Source organism: Schistocerca piceifrons, chromosome 5 (genome assembly GCF_021461385.2).
Source record: "Schistocerca piceifrons isolate TAMUIC-IGC-003096 chromosome 5, iqSchPice1.1, whole genome shotgun sequence".
Lineage (NCBI taxonomy): Eukaryota > Metazoa > Arthropoda > Insecta > Orthoptera > Acrididae > Schistocerca > Schistocerca piceifrons.
In genome coordinates this window covers 148,519,374-148,533,137 of record NC_060142.1, presented here as the reverse complement: position 1 = coordinate 148,533,137, position 13,764 = coordinate 148,519,374, and positions in this window count along the sequence as shown.

Here is a 13,764-nt window from a genome sequence, read left to right as displayed (position 1 = left end):
CTACCGACATTATACCCCAATTCTTGCTTCAGCTTGGCAACAATAATACATAAAAAGACAATTTATTCTAACACATACACACACACACACACACACACACACACACACACGCACACACGTCCATGTGTGAGTGCCTGTGTGGTCGTGTGTTTATGTTCGCATTTTTAACAGGAAAAATTACTTCTTTTTGTCTGTACATCTAGAAATCCAATTTTTAAGTGAAGTTATCACAAATCAAAAATCAGAAGTTTTTTAATGACTTCTTAGCATATGCTGTGGGTGCTGTGGTTTTCTGTGCTTTGCATTATAGCTGTTTTCCTTCTACAGTTTGTCATCTGAAGCCATAAAAGACTGGGCAAACAAGATGAAAAAAAAATGGTTCAAATGGCTATGAGCACTATGGGACTTAACATATGGGGTAATCAGTCCCCTAGAACTTAGAACTACTTACACATAACTAACCTAAGGACATCCATGCCCGAGGTAGGATTCGAACCTGCGACTGAAGCACCTAGAACCGCTCGGCCACACGGGCCGGCAAAAATAAAGTGTGTTTGCTCAAGGCCGAAGAAACCCAAAAACAAATTTATTTTCAATCTCAAGACTAATATGCTTTTTTATAATACTCGTAGATGTCATCTTCACTTACTTTCATAGATTTTCACGGCCAAAATTGTTTGTGTGCATAGTTTATACATATTTTACGTAATACAGTCGGAGAAACAACTGTTGGAGAAAATTGTTACGCTAACTAGCTCAGCATAAAACAATGCAGTATATAAATCCACGTCACGCGGTGAAATCACTTTTTCCAGCCACACGCCGAAAACACGGCTGCTCAGTCTAATACTTTGCCCAGCAGCTGATTACCGGTGAGAATCTCACCAACACATGCGCGGCCGATGCTACTTCTGGCCCTTGTTAAGTGTTACAAACAGGGCGCGCTCCGTTGGCCCGATTATGCATGCGCGGTACAGTTTACCGAAAGTGGGCCGGCTTTGTGTGTCTAATTGCGAGCGGCAACGCGAGGCGGGAGCATCTCCACCGCAGGCTATTGTTCGGGCGCTCTCGGACATTTCAGTGGCGGAGCGGCGCGCGTCATTTAAATACAAATCGTTAAAAGGTGTAAGCGCGCGCGCCGGCTATCTGGCCGAAGGATCGTCCGCGCTCGTTCGAGCAGGCCGCGCATGTAATTGATCACCTGCCGTTTATCGACGGCAACAATCGCCGGCAGCATCAATTATGATCGGCAGAGGGAAGCGCTGCGCCTGTTGCGTACGAGTTTTCAGGGGGGGGGGGGGGAGCGTTCGGTCGGAAAGAAGTGGGGGGGGGGGGGGTTGTGGAGGTGACTGGAGGGGGTAGGTGGGGAAGTGTGGTGGTGGCAGCTCTGGGCAGCTACTATGTCTCCCGGAAATTTCCGTCAGTGTCAGTATCTGGTCTGAAGGTGGGCGCCTTCCGTCAGTATGGGGGCGGCACCTGCTGGCTGCCTGCATACGCACACACGCACACACACACACACACACACACACACACACACACCTGCCACTAGGCTCCCTATCACTCTTAAGATCGCTTTTATACTGATAGAATGCTGTCGTAACGAGCGATCTTATTGTTCTAGAGACGTCTATCATTTCACTTATCTCTTTATTTTGTTATCCCATTCTGCAGTAGCCGTCCATGACTTCATAACGACTAGAAGAACAGGTTGAATTAACACAGTGAACATACAAGAAACAATATATACGGTTACGGTCAGCTGTAGCGAGCTAGTGAGAAATATGAGACAATAAATATTTATTTGTTTATCGTATGGTGTACATTAATAGTTACTGAGACACAAAAATACGTGGAACATTTCAACAGTTTCACTGGTCATCGGAGCTGAAGTCGAAGTGCGACTCATCACTGAAGACAGTATTGCTCCAGTCGGCGGCATTCCAGGTCGAAGACGTGACTGGAGGCGCCCTGGACAGCGGTGAGAATACGGCTCGACAACCAAGTGTGACGATTTCGGGTGTCATTTCTTTTCATAGCAGCACTCCTGTGGTTGTCATCTGAGGCACCCTTACAGTACAGTGACACGTCGACGATATTCTACGGCTCGTTTTGTTGCCCATCACGGCAAGCCAATCTGGGCTCACATTGCAGGAAGGTAATGTCCGCCCACACAACGCGAGTTTCTCCTGCTTATCGGCGTGCTTGCCACACCCTACCTTGGCCAGCAAGGTCGCAGATCTCTCCCCAGTTGAGAACTTTGGAACCATTATGGGGGAATTTGGCACAGTATCCCTCAGGAGGACATGTAGCAACTCTAGCAATCAGTGCCAAGATGAATAACTGCTTGCGTAAGTGCTAGAGGTGGACCAAAGCATTACTGACTTGTTCTATTTGTGAAGCTCTTTCTCTTGAATAAAACATCCAATTTTTCTGAAACTGTTGTGAGGTGGGCATGTCATTTTGATTTTTGTAAGTTATCGATATGCACGTCAAAGAGAGAGAGAGAGAGAGAGAGAGTGCAAGTTACTTTGCTGTTAAACAAACATCGGTATTGTTGTGGCACGGCCTTTGCCCCTGCACAGTCTAAAACATTCTTCGTTGAAGTGTAGTCCCTGATTGACGTATTTAGTAATGCTGTAATGACTTGTGACTGTATCTGTTACATATAGAAAGACTTATTTTAAAGAACAGCAAGGATGAGTATAAAGACGAATAGAATATAAATTTTGGAATTTTGAATATTTTATATTTTTACAAAGAGAAGAAGCATTGCGCAGCTAGTTTATCGAAATGTTTATTGCCAGCTAGTTAACTTTGTTCGCTTGCTCGTAGCAGAGAGAGAGAGACGACGCCACTTCCCTGAGTCATGCCTTAATGTGTCAACTGCTTCACCTGTTCGGTTTTTATAGAAATTCTCTGTTAACACTGTACTCTTTTTAAATCATTGTTCGTTGTGATAAGCCTAGCACTGTTCAGGCCAATGTTGTGTGTGAAGACCACACGAAATTTTAGTCTGTCTTTTATAATATATACTTCATTCTAAAATCGTTGGCTTGGAGTATCATTTCATAGGAAAAATTACTCTCCCCTTCTCATGTTTATAGAAGGTTTATCATTACGCATTACCACATTGCACCATGTGGCATGCAACAGTTTGAATATTATTTTGGAATTTTATTTAAAAATAGTACTCTATCTTAGCCGCTGTCTGCTTGCTGTTTGCTGTTATGCTTTGGAGAAATCTGAAACAGTGTTGTATTGACGCGAGGTTAGTGGAAATTTTGATTAGGGCCATATAATTGTTTCACTTCAGCTGCGCATTTAATATATATGCAAGTTATATTCATACCAGTTCCAATTCAATTCAAATTAGGTTCTGTTTAGTCAAAGGTTAGCTTACTAGGTGAAGTTGGATAACAGGTTGTGGGTACATAGTTTTGGTAATAAGTAGACTTTATATAGAGTGGGAGGTAAATTTGGGCTAAATTTCATACAGAAAAAGAAAGTGGGGAACTTACACCTTTTCTGCCAGGATAGTTCGTTGGTTCTTTTCTTGCTATGTAGTCAGATAGTACTGGTTTCCTCAAAAGTAAAAAAATATCGTTGCGTTAATTTACTAATGTTTTACTTCTTTTTCAGGCAATTCATTTAAAATTTTGTGTTCAATTTGCGAAATTTTGTGGCGTATGACGAATATCGATTATTTTATTGCGTAAACAGTTGGCATAATAGTACAGATTCTGTGTGAATTTCATTCATTGTTGAGTATTTGCGTGCAGTACAGAACAGTTTGTTTCGTTTCTTTGGCCATTGCAGCAATTTTCTTTTTCCAATAGTATTTGATCATGTTTGGCACAACAGTAAACAATATGAAAGTCCGTCGTAGCACAAAACAACAGAGGGTGTTACAAAATAACGAATCGGTAACAGGATGAGATAAAATAGTTTGAGCGGCTAGCAATTACGGTACCAATAGTTTACGTGATACTGCAGAAAATCCCGCGGATCCACAATTATTACTCAATTTAGTGAACAATAATGAAACAACAAGCGATGGATAATGATCACGCTAATTCTGAAGTTGAGTCGGTCGGCAATAAGTCGCCATCGTCTAGCGAAAGCTTACAAAATTCGCCACAGTCATGCGAAATTTTATAACAACTGCTAACAGATGCATCAGAATCAGGTTTCTCGTCAATGTCCAATTATACAGAACCACACTGCGCGAATCTGACAAATTTGCTAGAACCAGTTCGAGAAGAAATGAAATTGAAAATACAAAATTTATCACTTCAGATTACGGAAAAAATTAAAAATGATCTTCAGTCAATAATTTGTAATTTTGCAGCAAGATTAAGTAACCTTGAAACAGGACATGAATCCAAGAAAACAAACCATCATAATGACAAGGACGAATTGTTAGCTAAAATCAACGCTGTAGTTCCGAGTGCGATATTTACACAGATAAAAGAAGAGAACGAACAGCTTAACACAACGGTAAAAGAAATTAGCGAACAAGTGGAACCTTTGACATTAAATTCTAAAGAACAAAAGGAGCAGTTAAGTACAGTTAAAGAAAAAGTTGATGACCTGACAACGAAATAGCAAATTTGTCAGCCAGTGCAGGTAGAGATTCAAATAACACAATGTCAGTACAATTTTCAGACACATCAGAATATCACTAATTTGTAAATTTTACAGACAACCAGGAGAAAATTAATAGGGGAAATAAGCTTTATAGCAACAGCGAATGAAAATGTCGAGCGTATTGAAAGAAGGCTTAATCCCGAAGACGAAAAGGACAATTTTGATCGTTTACATTCGTATTAAGAAAAATTTGGTGACCATTCAGATTTATAGCGGTTAGGTGATTTTCCACGAGAACAGTACCACACATTCAAATACAACAATGGATCGTCTTGCAATGCAGAACAATTTGGTTCACACAAAAGTGGTAACTTCGATTACACTTTTGGACAGTACATAAATTCAAAGTTTTCAGGAATTGCAGTAACGAAATTCACCCCAAGCTTGGATTGATCGGTTCCTATATTCTTTACCGCCAAACAGGCTGCTTGAGCTCAAATTAGAATTCCTCTGCGATTATTTATAAAATGAACCTTCAGCAAAAATGCACTCAACAGTGAGAGGTTTCCAAAGCGTAAATTATTTTTACCGATCACGTTTGTCAGCCTACTGGTCGCAGGCCACACAAGATCGGGAAAAACATAGCATTGTAATGTTACGAAACTTTGAACAATTTAACTTCTCCAGCCCAGCAAAATACTTTGGAGACATAGTATGCAGAAATCAGTACTTATTAAATCCATACAGTCCATCAGAGCTATTTCACATTTGTTTAACAAAGTTTATTTACACAGTAGAGACATGCATTTTTGACCGGTAGATGTAAAGATGATTTAAAAGCATTTGTAACATTACTTCAGGAACTGAAATTGGACAGTGACAACAGCTTAAAGAGAAAACACAATAACAATCACAACAGAAAATACATCAAGCAAATTTCTTTAATACCTTGCGAAAACAAAAAGTATGGGAACTCGCACAACAAACACAACCACAGAAAACAATTACCGTTACACAAGGCATGCCATATTGGCCTCCTCCACAGACTCCTGGCGAAACGGCGTGGCGTCATTAGGAGCTCGGAAAGCATTATTAATGCAAGAAAATTCCCAATCCCTGAGTTGAAATAAAGAGAATGCACTTGTTTATTAGCTATTTTTTACTGAATGCAAAAATACTTAATTTAGAACAGCCGATATCGTATCTATCGATTTCCGAAAGATAAGAGAACTATAGCTCAAACCGAAAAATAAAATATCTATGGCGCAAACGGGTGTCACGCAGTGAAAGAACAGTTTCTGTTAATATGAATAATACAAGTATCTGTTGAGATCATTTTCTTCCCGAAGATTATGGGCGGATTTAAAAAAATGAGCTTTTCGGTTGCCTTTAAAAGGTAACCATAGGGTGACTTCTTGTCGTCACAAAAAAATCCAAAGTGGCATGGAGTCGGATTCGAGGTTGTTGCATGCACTAGCAAGGACAATGTACAGATAACTGCCAGATGTTCATCTGCTTTAGAAACACGTTTCTACGTATTACCGACATCGGTTTTGGAATCACTGCCCTATTGTCTTTTATAGCATTTACTAACGTTTCATTTCTACAACAACAATAATGCTATTCTAAAGTATATTTGCTTTTTTTTAATAAAGTAACACGACCAAAGATTACCGATGTGAAAAAAGAAGAGTACATACTCTACTTTAGAAGGTTTATCTCCAAAGAAAATTAAATCTGCTCAGTCGGATGTCACAGCTGGAAGAAGACAGATTAAACATGAAGTACAACTACTGAGGGAAGAAAACTACGTTTTGAAAAGAAGTAACAAGGTCATGAAAGCCAACTATTAGAAGTATGTTCTGAAAGTAGCCTCTTTAACATCCACATGACTAATCTGCAGTTCACAATTAAGTTTTAATAAACATTTCTGGAACAGATCAAAATTTTTTTAAATTTTTCTTTTTAAAGTTCAGTCTTGATCACACCACATATATCACATGACCATCATCAGACCCATTACAGCCTTCGAAGATGCACTCTTCTCAGCTGCTGTGATGTCAACTACTGCACCAATTGACATCACAGCAACTGAGATGAGTGCTCCACCTACCATCTTCGAAGGATGCCATGGGTCTGATGATGGTCATGTGATATGACCGAAACCGGTCACTTATGTTCCTATAACATACAGGGTGTGATCAAGAGTGAATTTTAAAAAGAAATATTTCACAACTAAGTGCCTGACAGAGTGTTCATCGAAATACTTTCTCTCTCGAACAGGCGGGAAAAACCAACTCTTAAATCTTTCCGCGCTAGTTATGATTTCTCTTATTTTATTACAATGATCATATGTGTGAGCGCCAACAAAATATTTTCGGATTCGGAGGAAAAAGCTGTATAGTGAAGTTTCTTGAGAAGATCTCCTTTGTATTAATGACAGCCACACCAATTCGCCTATTATGTCCGTGGCACTCTCTCCCCCATTTCGCAACAATAGAAAACGAGCTGCCCTTCTTCAAACTTTCTCGATGTTTTCTGTCAATCCTCTCTGATGAGGATCCAACACCACGCAGCAATACTCGAGAAGTAGACGGACAAGCGTAGTGTAAGCAGTCTCTTTAGCAGACCTGTTGCATTTTCTAAGTGCTCTGCCAATCAATCGCAGTCTTTTGGTAGCTTCCCCCCACAACATTATATACCATATGTGATAGTTCCAATTTAAGTTATTCTTAGTTATAATCTCTAAGTATTCAGCTGAATTCTCAGCCTTTAGTTTTTTATGATTTATTGCGTTCCTTTTATTACTCATGTGGATGACTTCACACTTTTAATTATTTAGAGTCGGTTGCCAGTTTTCTTCTGCAATAAAACACAAATTAGACGTAATAGAATTTTGTCTCAGTGTTTGACACGCCACATTCGATCTTACACTGAATCAGGGTTCAGTCTAAGAGAAACTTGTTGCGGATTCAGATTATGTCACACGTAATTATTGGATCTCCATAATCTGCAGAGGTGGACTCACTTCTCCTTTTGTTGACTGGTTCGATAAAATAAAGGAGTTGGGAATGAAATTTTCATTTTTCATGGACGACATGTTGCTAAGTGTGACGGAGTGGTGTGTAACATAACTTCTACAATTACTTAAACGTTTCTCGAAATGCGTCATAAATTGTTTTCTCTCTAAGTAACGCTAAAAACCTTAGACAGAATAAGGTACCTGAACACATTCGTTAGAATAAGATATCTGAACACACATTGTAAAACACAAAAAACAAAAACTTGCTGTGAAGAAAGATCTTCAACGAGTTGCATCGTGATCTTCCCGAGCTACAGTTAGTATTTATTAATACAGTAAAATGTTCGAGCTCCTAAGATTAAATCTTTGAAGGTGGCTATTATTACTACAACAACGTGTTTGTTTATTATAATTTTAGATTGAAGCAATTTTTAATAATGTGCGACAGCAATTAACAACGTACAATTCATGAAGCAAGTATTAAACTCTCTTGAACCATGGTAGAACAGTATTTCCACTGAGTCATACACGTTAGCCCAATGCAGCACGACCTCCCGGACTGGCGTACCTGATCGTTTCTTGTTACCTTGACCGGTATAAACGGGATAACCGACGCCTTCCGTAAGACGAACAATTCTCGCAGCTAAATAATGATTATTGTGATAGAAGTAATTTGCGGAGCTCTGATTACGAATATAGCAGCAAACATCACTGCGACTACGATAATAAGAACAAGTGTAAACGTAGTTATCGTAACAATCAAATTAATCGCAGACAGTTCTCTAGCTCAGATGGTAAGAACAAGTGTAAACGTAGTTATCATAACAATCAAATTAATCGCAGACAGTTCTCTAGCTCAGATGGTAGTCGTATTCGTTGTCATGGGCTCAATTCAGGTAAATCAAACCCGCAAAATACATGGCACAACAACAGTTATGCAAATAGCAACCAACACGGTCGTAGAAATCAACATTATAAATCTCCTAGTATGTAAGGGACATTCTAGGATTCGTAGAACTGTACACGACAATGTTTTAGAAATGTAAACTATTCGGACACACAAGAGCAACGGACTTCATTGTATTCCGCATATCAAAACATAAATAGAATAGGTCTATTTACTAAAGTTGTATCCAGATGATAGAACTACATGTCATCTACTTCACAAAGTATTTCTTGCATTACAGCGCACAGCGACAGTTACCGATAAACAATTCAGTTGCAACGCATCTCAGAGCGGTTTTGACAAGAAATGGGCGACTTTCATCGTGCAAAAAAATTTATTTATTGCGCAAAAAGTCGAGCGATTTGCTGCCACGACGCGTACGCTAAACAAACTGCTACGAACTTCTAAATTTCATCTAGAATCCGAATAAAAACAAATAATTTCTAATAAAATGGACATTGACAGTATTTTGAAACCAATTCTGAGAGGATACACAAGCAGCAATGTGTTGTTCACTTGAGACATATTTTTTGGATATACTCGGTGATGACAATATACAGGGTGAGTCAGGAGGAAATGTACGTGTTTTGACGGATGATAGCATTACTGATTCTGAACAAACAACTTGATGTGAACATACGCCCCGTATTAGTCATTGTCATTGTTTACAATGGACCACAGTAATATAGAGGAAGCTGAGACGAACATTTTGCTACAGGACGCTTGTGGTCTATCAAGTCGGAGAACTACCCCAAACTGGCCTACAAAAAGTACATAAGCTACTGCGCACACGCGTCGTGCGAAATTTTCAATATTCTCGCGATCTCTTCTCGCAAACTGTTAGTCCTAGACAAAAATAAATAGCACCTTTTTTGTAGCAAATTTAATTTACTGTAATTGTGTACTGGGACACGTTGTCGCTGGATTGTGCGGTTTTCGAGTTATTAAAGGAAAACGTACAAAAGTGATATTGAATGTGTTCTATCTAGGAAACTATTCGCAATAGCGCATATGTCCATATGAAGTTTTTTGTTCAGAATCACTAGTACTATCGCGTCTCAAAGCATGTACATTTCCTCCTGACTCACCCTGTAAAGATATAGAACATTTTCTACCACTTTTGATGATATATACAGAGTGTTAGAATGGTAATTGTGTTGTCTGGGAAAAGAGTAATAGGTCTTTTGAGTTTTTCAGGATCTGTTAAGAGGTAGTGAAATTGTGTTTACTGAAGTGAAATATTTACAATTATAGCCATGAGGTGTTGTTTATTTGAAAATAAGTGGACGTAAACAGAGCAGGGAACTGTTGCTTGAAGAGTATATTGAGATGAAGGCAACAAATATCATTAATGTTGTAATAGGATAATGAGACATGTTAATTAGGTAGAAGAGATGATAATTATGACATTTATGATACATACTGTAATAGAACGAGACAATGATTACGATGGTAAATGTAGAGGATGTGAGTAATGGTTAGGGCATCTCGCCACTGTTTATTGTTATAGTCAATTTTATGCCATGTGGATACATTTCGTGTTTATAAGCGTAAAAGGTAAGTTTTTGAAAAGATGTGGCTAGATGACGATAGTGAATGAAGGTTACGTGATCTGAGACAACACAGTTATTCCTTTGATTCCGAGTTTATCTGTTGCAAATTATTTAATCTGTTACTGAACATACAGTATCATTTATTTCATCGGAACAACACAGAATGCAACAGTAATGCAAATTTTACAGTAATTCGATAAGTGTACGTTTTTGTCTCACTTCTGCACGAATTTTAGAAATATTTGCCTCATCGTTGATTGATACGCTGTACTGTGACACAATCTTTGAGGTTATGGTACATTACAGAACTTTTAATGGCTTGTCTTTGTGGTAGTGTCTGTTTTTTTTTTGTTTATACTGTCGAATGAAATTTTTTCCTGATTTGTATATAGTTACATGCACAAAAAATTTAATTTCTATTTAATTCTGTAGAACTAATCTGCCTTTTCCTTGTCTAACTAATAAACTTTAGATATGTATGAAACGATGTCATAACAATATCGCCAATCAGTCTAGATATTTGAGAAATTTGGAAGTAAAGACAAAATTCATGCCTCGCGGGGTGTGACATGGGTAGACAATATACTTCGAATGAAAAAATAAAAAGCATTAAGAGAAATGAGATGCAGTAAGTATGTGGGATACTACTGATGATTCTTTTTATCATTTTTATTCTCTTTGCCATGGCATAGGATAATATTCTTTTATCTATATTTTTCTACTAACATGTGTAACATTGCAGATTAACTGCCTTCTTGTACTTATATATGATGGAAAGTAATAACATGCATTGCTTTAGCTTAAGGAATTTTCAGGTTGCTATGCCTCTCACACTTATGTCATTTATTGAGTTTCTTTATAACGCATATTCTCCATATAAATTGTGACTATAGGATGAGGTGGAATTAGAATGATAATTATGCTAAATGCAGTACTGCAATGAGGCCTCATAAGACATAAAAGATGTGTAAGTAGTCATGAAAGATGTGTAAGGAGGAAGCAAAGAGCAAAATGTAAGAAAGGAAGTTATAAAACATATACATGAGCAACGAAATGCTTAAAAGACGAATTTGAGATGAAATGATTCTGTAGGGTAAATATCAGATGAAATTTCTTTAGATAGGGCAAACATGTAATATCGTTAGGTAGGGCAATGGAGCTAAATAATATTGACTTATAAAAATGAATGTAATATATGACAGAAAGAAGCGAAGAGAGAAAGTAACGAGCAGTATTTGTAGGACGTTTAATGAAGTTATGGCTAAAGTGATTAAGAGGTGTACAAACTAACGGAGGAAATTAACTTAACTGCATGCTAATTACTAAAGATATTAGGTATAATAATAGACTAACGGTTGGCTGATTGCATCAAGTACTCTCTGATGTGAATCTTGGTTACTCCATAATCCATGTTTTTCCTAATTATGTGTTTGTGTTCTCCTTATCTGTGCTTGTGACCACTATCCGCATTCGTTTATTTCTTGTTTTTGATCACTATCCTTACGTGTCTCTTTCTACCTTACTCCCTGTATTTTCGTGTCTTTTACTGATGAACATTCATACACATTTATTTGAAGATATTTAGATTTTTCTGTAAGTAATTCTCTACACACCTAACAATTGTTTGTAATCATGCTTACAACTGTAGACTGTTTGACATGGTTTACTTGTCTGATGTTTCTGAAATTCATTATTGTAAAACCATGACGTCATCTTTTCTTGCTTTTTTTTTAGACATCGTAATCTATTGTTACCATTACGCTACATGTGTATATTTACATATGTACAACTATGTAAAATATTATTACTCCAGTCTTAATATAGGTAATTGTGTATTGTAAATGTAACAAATTTTAAATGATTAACCATTAGCCACAAATGACTGAGACCTGCCAGGGCAGAAGAAGTGTGTCTATTGATTGTATACTGCAATATTGTCTGCCAAATGTTGACATATTTCACCGATACAAGCTGCAACTGACTTTTATAAGTAAGTCTTCGAGACTAAAAGATAGCTTTGGAGTCATCACTGGACCTACAGTCAGCTTCAAGCAGGTACTACTAGATATTTTACTGTTAGTGCAAGTATGGGGTTGTCAACTGAGACCTGTGCTTAGTCTCACTGAGTCCGCTTCCACATAACTTCCCACAACAGTGACCTAATTGCAACGAGTTAGAGAAATTTCGGTCATTTCTGACAAGGACACTCTTCTATCTACTTTCATCATGCAGATTACTACTGCAATACGTGACTGTGCTTCAGAAATGTAGGCCTTGTGTGATATAACATTCTATAACCTACTTCCTGTGAGCTATAAAAACAGTGTATATCACCAATACTTCTTACTGCAATACAAAATGTGACATGAAGTTTCAAAATAGCCTTGTTTACAACATTCTTACAGACAGAATGAAACATGATAACCTACCTGAGCTGAATTCTATTGATTACTTCATTCACATGTTCTTCAATTTTGTAAAAACTTTGTTACTAATCGTTCTTTAACTCATATTCTTATAAAGCTGTTTTTCTCTTGGTATTTGTAACATGTTTTGCATGTTCGTGTTCATAATGTTTAGAGTTTTGTCCTGATAACATTGGTCTCTGAAATGACAGTCATGGAAAGTTCTACTCGGGGAGGGTGGAGGATATGTAAGGCGGGTATGTAATTTTGGTTTTTGTAAGTTATCGATGTGTACGTCAGCGGTCAGCGGTAGGCGATATTGAACAAGTCTGACCTTGCCTGCCTCACAGGCGGGAACCAGGAGTCCGAATAGTGAAACTGCTACCGCGTATTTGTTGTACATTAAGCTAACAGAAAATCATAAGATTACATTTTAGCGAGATAAATTATGACCATATAAAATTATGATCATGCTTTGTAGAACAGCCCTTGTATACATATTTTCAAAAAAAAAAAAATATTCAAAATTTGTATCCGGTGCATCGTTTCATTGTCTTAGAGTATATAATTTATTTTTGTATTTATTATTTTCCTCTTTTTATAAGAATTGCATGTTTTATATATTTACTTAATATTTGTGTTGTAGCCTATTTATATGTAATGAATTCCATAGTCTCCTTCGCAATGGAATAAGTAAATAAGGTTCCGTTACGAACTGTATAACTCCACTGCTCACTGTCAACGAATCTTCGACAGGTGGTCACTTGCAGGCGCGTACAGAACATGTTAATAGAACAAGAGCAAGTATCTGTCGTTCAGCATCACAAATAGTAAGTGTATTAGAATACTGAACACTCTACAGGTACAGAGACAGAAAGACAGCGCAGGAACAGCAAAAATTTACAAGGCCCAGTACAACTAGGCGTATTTTGTGCTTTAGTAGCGACAGCATAGCCGGTTATCTGCTGGCAAGCTGAGATGCTAGCTAAGGCGTAACATGAGTTGGTGACAGCTATGTGAGCTGACGAATCTCAGGACGCTTCAGGTAGTTTTTTTGCTTCCATATTCGTTGGCTTTGCCAAAATGCAGCGAAGCTGTCACATTGCAACCTAATCTAGACCTACATTAAATATGTTAAACGTATTCGCAATTGCGAATATGGACAACCATCAGTTGTTTAATGAAATGACAGCAATGAAAATTTGTGCCAGATCGCGACTCGAACGCAGATTTTCCGCTTATCGCTAGCGG